Source organism: Loxodonta africana, chromosome 3 (genome assembly GCF_030014295.1).
Source record: "Loxodonta africana isolate mLoxAfr1 chromosome 3, mLoxAfr1.hap2, whole genome shotgun sequence".
Classification (NCBI taxonomy): domain Eukaryota; kingdom Metazoa; phylum Chordata; class Mammalia; order Proboscidea; family Elephantidae; genus Loxodonta; species Loxodonta africana.
In genome coordinates this window covers 191,502,440-191,508,977 of record NC_087344.1, presented here as the reverse complement: position 1 = coordinate 191,508,977, position 6,538 = coordinate 191,502,440, and the positions used below count along the sequence as shown (strand labels likewise).

Genomic DNA, 6,538 nt, shown 5'->3' with positions numbered 1-6,538 from the left:
CACAGTAAAAAGTGTGAAAGGTACAAGCTGTGTAAGGTGGAAACCCGTTAGTGAACGAAAACAAATATTTTCCACTAAAACAAGCTATAGACAAGGGGTGAAATTGCACCCCGTCAAAGGTGGAAAACTTGTGAGACCTGGAAAAACAAGGCAGTCCATCAATTTCTGGTTCTCACAGGTTTCACCATATAACATTAATAGGGATCACATCTAATCAGGACGAGAGTCCCAGCAGGGACTAGCATGATGCATGATTTCTACCCACCAAAAAAACTGACGAGTGTGGCTATTTTAGGACCAGCCTGGGGTACAAAAAACAAAGTGAATTAGAAACATGGAAGGGGACATGTTTTCAGTGATATAGAGCAAGTATTTTGAATTTTAGTAAGATCCTGTTCTAGACGGAAATTGACTAAGAAAATTTCAGGTAAGAAATTTGAGCCATTGGGATAATGATTCTGGTATCTTAAGGAACATTGAAAAGCAATACATCATATTAATATACCATAGCGCTAAAGAGCCAGGCTGTGGGACTGGGCTTCCTGGAATCCTAGCTCTGCTACTGCTACCGCATTGATCTTGGTCAGCTTACTCACCTCAGTTGTGTAAAGGAGATCACAACAGTACCAAATTCAGAAGCTGACAGGGACTTTAAATAACTTTGTGAAGAGAAGGCACTTAGAACTGTGTCTGACTCATTAAGAGCCCTATATAGTCATAACCAGCACCCTTGGTGGCAAGATGTGAAATTTCTCTGCCAGTAAGAGAGGATCATCTTTAACTCTCTTGGTGCCTATAGAACAGACAATAGAGATAACACTTTGCTGGTCTCTTCTACTTCCTTTTTTTGCTAATTACGTAAAACCTATTCTGAAAAGCAGGCTCCATTCCCTGCTCAAAGGCTCCAGTTGGTGGCTGTAAGAATATCTCTTCTCAAGTAGCTGCACCAGGTCCTCATGTTGCTGTGGTCATTGCTGGTCATCTTTGGTGAGTTTGATTATTTGATTTGGAACTGAGGTGGCCAACAGGATGAGGTGTCCACCTCCTGAGTGGTCTGGGGTTTAACCAGAGCCCAGGGACAAGTAGGAATGCTCAGGTCTTTGCTTCCAGCCCAAATTTCAGAGGCAGATGCAAAGCAGTGGGGGATGGCCAGATCAGGGGTCTGAGGAAAATCAAATCGAAACACATCCCAATCCTTAATTTTCAAGGTGGGCCACTTTACTACTTTTTAGTCATACATTTCTTTTTGAACTCTAAGATCTGATAGAGTAAGATGATGTTCTCATTATAAAATTTTCATAGTTTTTACACTTAATACTCCCCTTCCCCACCATGAAAAAAACAATGAGTCCAACAGTAACCTACAAGATCTGAGTTCAGGAGATTCATTGCAAAGCTTTACTAATGTTCCTCTATTTATTTGCGGGCTATGAAGGAGATGGAAAACCTGGTGGTGTAGTGGTTAAGAGCTATGGCTGCTAACCAAAAGGTTGGCAGTTTGAATCCACCAGGTGCTCCTTGGAAATTCTATGGGCAGTTCTACTCTGTCTTATACGGTTGCTGTGTGTTGGAATTGGCTCGATGGCAGTGGGTTTTTTGGTTTTATGAAGGAGAAGAGAGCTGCTGCTGGGAGAAAAAAAGATTCCTTTCTGTATACTTGGCAGGAAGAAATAAATATTTGTTAACTGAGTCAAAGAACTCTAACATAAAATATAATGCAAGGAAAGGAATCAATTTAAAGTGGGTTCAACTCTCCAACTATCCCAATGCTCATTTTCTGATGAACCTTCTGCGACCACGTTATCAAGTGTTTACTCCTTTGAAAAGCATGGGTGTGAGGACAGAAGAAGAGAATGAAATGAAGGAGAGAATCACGAAATATCCAACATCATGGGACTTGTTCCTGGCAATCTCTTTGGTCAAAGACTGGGCTTGTAACTTGCCTTGTAATTATAAAATGAAATGAGGGTTAGTTGTAAGTTTGAGGAAGGTTGAATTGTTGGTGATAATGGAGTAAAAAATCCCATTGCCCTTGAGTTGATTCTGATCATAGCAACCCTATAGGACAGAGTAGAAATACCCCCATAGGGTTTCCAAGGAGCATCTAGTGGATTTGAACATTTTGGTTATCAGTCAAGCTCTTAACCACTGAACCACCAGGGCTCAAATAATGGAGTAACAACAACAACAACAAAAAACCTGTTGCCGTTGAGTCAATTCCAACACACAGCGACCCTATAGGACAGAGTAGAACTGCCCCATAGAGTTTCCAAGGAGTAGCTGGTGGATTTGAACTGCTAACCTCTTTTTGGTTAACAACCATAGCTTCCTGTAGCTTGCCGTAGCTCTTAACCACTGTGTAGGGGAATAGAAAAGAAGAGAAAGATGGAAAGAATTTTTGAGAAATTTATCAGAATAATACAAAATTTCAAAATTTTGAGCTCTGTGCTAACCTGTGACTTTTGACCTCTTCACAGCTCCAGTCAGTGAACAGTCAGGTGAGTCCCACTTGTCTTTGTTCTTGGTCTCTGGTATATCAGTCACCTGGCCACCACAGGGTCCTGTACAGTAGGTTCTAGAAGGACTCACAGAGATGTGCAAATGTCACTGTTTCCATGGGCTGACTCGTTCTGAGGTCACGAAATCTCCACTCTGGTCATGCTTGCCTGGGTAAGCAGATCCTCTGTGCCCCTCCTTGTTAAAAGCCTTAACTGCAGGGAGGGAAGTAACATCTGAAAAAGGACATGCAGACTGGACAGGAAGCTAATTTGGGGAGAATTGTTTTCCCGGCCAGTAGGACTATAACCTTTCAATATTGTCTGGTCAAATGTCCTCACAGTTATGAAAACTTGGTGCACAGTCAGAACAAACGTGTGGCATTGTCGTTTCTCTAGATCGTCAGCAAACATTTTCTATAAAAGACGAAATAGTAAATATGTTAGGGTTTGCTAGTTTCTGTTGTAACCACTCAATTACTCAACTTTGTTGTTGAGACAGGAAAGCTGCTATAGAGCATATGTAAATGAACGGCTGTGTTCCAAGGGCACTTTACTTACAAAAACAGACAACTGACCAACTGGTGGGCCAGAGTTTGACAATCCCAGCTCTAGACCCATTATTTAGTTCCAAAATTTTTATTCCTATGCTACTTTTCTAAAGTTGTGTGGTTAAAACTAATTTATCTCATTCTTCCTGACTTAAAGCTGTACTCAACCAAGAAAATAAAGAGGGAAATATTTCACTCTATGTATAGAATTTCCACATAAGACTAAATCTAAAGAAAGGGAGACTTGTTTTGTTGTCTATCCAGTGCTAACTGCTAAGTGGGAAGGAGCTCTTTGGCCTATAAGGAACTGTACCGAAATAAGAAGATGCCTGTCTCACCCTTAATGGACCAAGAATGTCCAGGGACACCTACGGAGGTCCTAGCCTGGAGCTTGTTCTAGAGCAAGTCTCATCTCTTGTGTTTATTCTGGTTCATGTGAGGCCCCTGAGTCTACCCTGTGATACTCATCAGTGCACCTTCTGTCAGGGTGGAAATTAGAGGAAACCTCAGTCAATGCTTGGAAACCCTGGTGGTGTAGTGGTTAAGCGCTACAGCAGTTCAAATCCACCAGGCACTCCTTGGAAACTCTATGGGGCAGTTCTACTCTGTCCTGTAGGATGAGTAGGAATTGACTCCATGGCAGTGGTTTTGGTTTTTTGGTTTCAGTCAAAGCTCAGGTGGTTTCTGACCACAAATAGAATCCATGCTATTGCTCAGTCTCAGTGTGATATTGTTACCAATTGCCAATCTGACACAAAGGGTCCTTCTCTTTTCCTGAGTAAGAATACACACGAAAGACGAACTTTATCTTCAGCAAGCTTTATTTTGCTTGAGTCAAGCAAAAGGAGTCAGTGGGGATCTAAACCTCTCCAAAAGACTGACTGGAAAAGGGAAGCAAGGCTGGGGCTTATATGGGTTCGGTGGAGACAATAGAGTAACGAATATTTAGTGGGCTTCTTTCAAGGGGTGGGTACTTCTCAGAACAGCTGTGCATGTTAAATAGGTTGCACGACATCTGGAATCCAAGATGGAACCCACAGATATTCAAGATGGAGTCCTCTCAGCAGCCCTTGGCATCACGTATTATGGGATAGAACGCAACCGCACTGATCTTTGGCACTCCATCACCATCTTCAGAGGGCTAAGGAAGGTTAAACAGCAGTCACACTTTGTTCTTCTATGCATGCAGGAGCCTGTAAAGGGGGAAGGGACTAGAAAAAAACACTAAGAAGGATATAGTAATTCACGGGTTGTTTCAGCCCTATCTCACATTGACAGGTTGTGGTTCTTGTTTACCCAACTTCTAGATGGTAATCTTTTAGCAGCTCCTTTGTTCTGCCAGCACAGTTAACCTTATCTGTATCAATAGCAGGCACACACAGTCTCTGCAGTGGCTCACCCGTGACTAATCAGAGAACAGGCAACAGGCACTTTATTCTCTTTTCTTTCCGTGCGCAAGAGCTTCTAAGAAAGCTGAAAGGCTCCTCAGGACTTTGAGATCTTTCCCTTCAAAAAAGAATAAAACCTTTGCCTTCGAGTCAATTCTGACTTCTAGCCACCCTGTAGGACAGGGTAAAACTGCCCCAGAGGATTTCCAAGGAGCGGTGGTAGACTCAAACTGCCAACCTTTTAGTTAGCAGTTGTAGCTCTTAACCACTGTGCCACCAGGGTTTCCAGAAAAGAATAAAAGGGAGCTTTACTTTTTTACTCAGCATGATGTAGTAAAAAAAAAAAAAAAAAAGAACAGTTGCCGTTGAGTTGGCTCCAACTCCCGGGGACTCTGTGTATCTGAGTAGAACTGGATTCCATAGAGTTTTCTGAGGCTGATTTTTTGAAAGTAGATCATTAGGCCTATTTTTCTGAGACACCTCTGGGTGGACTTCAACCTCCGACTTTCGGTTGGTAAGTAAGCACCACCCAGGGACTCAGGAGTAGCTATACAGGCTGAAAGACGAGATTTAAATCATGCCTTTGCTATAGACCAGCTGTGTAGCCTGAGCAGTCAGGTGGCCTCTCTGAACCTCAGTCTCATCTCCAGTGGAAAGGCTCATATGCAGAGGATTCCACTCCAGTGTAACAGCTGGTAATATCTTTCTCTCCCCACCCTTTCCCTCAGGCCAGTCTTCTCTCCTGTGTCTCCTCCTAGCCCCACCCACGCGTTGCCCTCACCCTGGCTGACCTTCCATTGCACGCAAACGCCTGAGAAACATGGTTTGCCTTCTACTCTTGTTGCTGTTCCGTTAAAAACATTCTTCGCGGGAAAAAAAAATTTCATACCTGTGTATCTTGCCCTGAATTTAATCTTTGTGGTCCTGCTTATACGCCCCGCCTCAGAGGTTGTTGTAGGGTAAAAAAATCACAAAATTTAGTAAAGCAGAAAGGAAATTTTATTCGGCATATATTCAAAAAGGCAAGAGTGGGAAGCAGACAAGCATGCTGCCAGAGCCGTGTCTGCCTGAGTCTGAGGAAATATTACAGAACAGACAAAAGTGGGAAAATGGACAAGCATGCTGCCCAAGTTCGAGGAATGTGACAGAGTCATCAGTATATGTTAATATTACAAATGGGTAAAACTATTGAAAGCTTCAACTTTTTACAGATTGTCTAGAAATTGCTAAATCTCTGTAATCCTACTTTTTTTAAAAAAATTTATTTATTGCACTTTAGGTGAAAGTTTACAAATCAAGTCAGTCTCTCATACAAAAAGCCATACACACCCCACCCTGCACTCCCAGCTGCTCTCCCCTTAATGAGACAGCACATTCCTCCTCTCCACCCTGTATTCCCCATGTCCATTCAACCAGCTCCTGTCCCCCTCTTCCTTCTCATCTCGCCACCAGACAGGAGTCGCCCACAAAGCCTCATGTGGCTACTTGAGTCACAAAGTTCACTCCTGACCAGCATCATTGTCTATTTTATAGTCCTGGCCAATCCCCAATCCCTGTCTGTAGAGTTGGTTTTGGGAATTGTTCCAATCTTGGGCCATCAAGGGTCTGGGGACCATAACCATCAGGGTCCCTCTGGTCTCAGTCAGACCACTAAGCCTGGTTTTTTTTTACTAGAATTACTGATTCATCGTTGCTCTCAATTGTTGCATAGTATTACATTGTGTGAATATACCATAATTTTTTTATCCATTCATCTACTGATGGGCACCTAGGTTGTTTTAATCTTTTTGTTGTTATAAACAGTGCTGCAATGAACATCGGTGTGCATATATCTATTCCTGTGAGGGTTCTCATTTCTCTAGGATATATTTGAAAGAGTGGAATTGCTGGATCTTACGGTACTTCTGTTTCTAGCTTTTTAAGGAAGCGCCAAATCGATTTCCAAAGTGTTGTACCATTTTACATCCCCACCAGCAGTGTGTAAGTGTTCCAGTCTCTCCACAACCTCTCCAACATTTATTATTTTGTGTTTTTTGGATTAATGCTAACCTTGTTGGGGTGAGATGGAATCTCATTGTAGTTTTGATTTGCATTTCTCTAATGG

The 6,538-nt window shown here is 42.4% G+C and overlaps 1 long non-coding RNA gene across 1 annotated transcript; it reads left to right on the top strand.

The window, feature by feature from the left end:
- The first annotated feature begins 601 nt into the window (after positions 1 to 601).
- Positions 602 to 5,298, top strand: LOC135230849 (uncharacterized). The gene is made up of 3 exons (XR_010321623.1): positions 602 to 987; positions 2,478 to 2,498; positions 5,163 to 5,298. It is a non-coding gene; the product is annotated as an uncharacterized LOC135230849 (long non-coding RNA).
- The last annotated feature ends 1,240 nt before the right edge of the window (positions 5,299 to 6,538 follow it).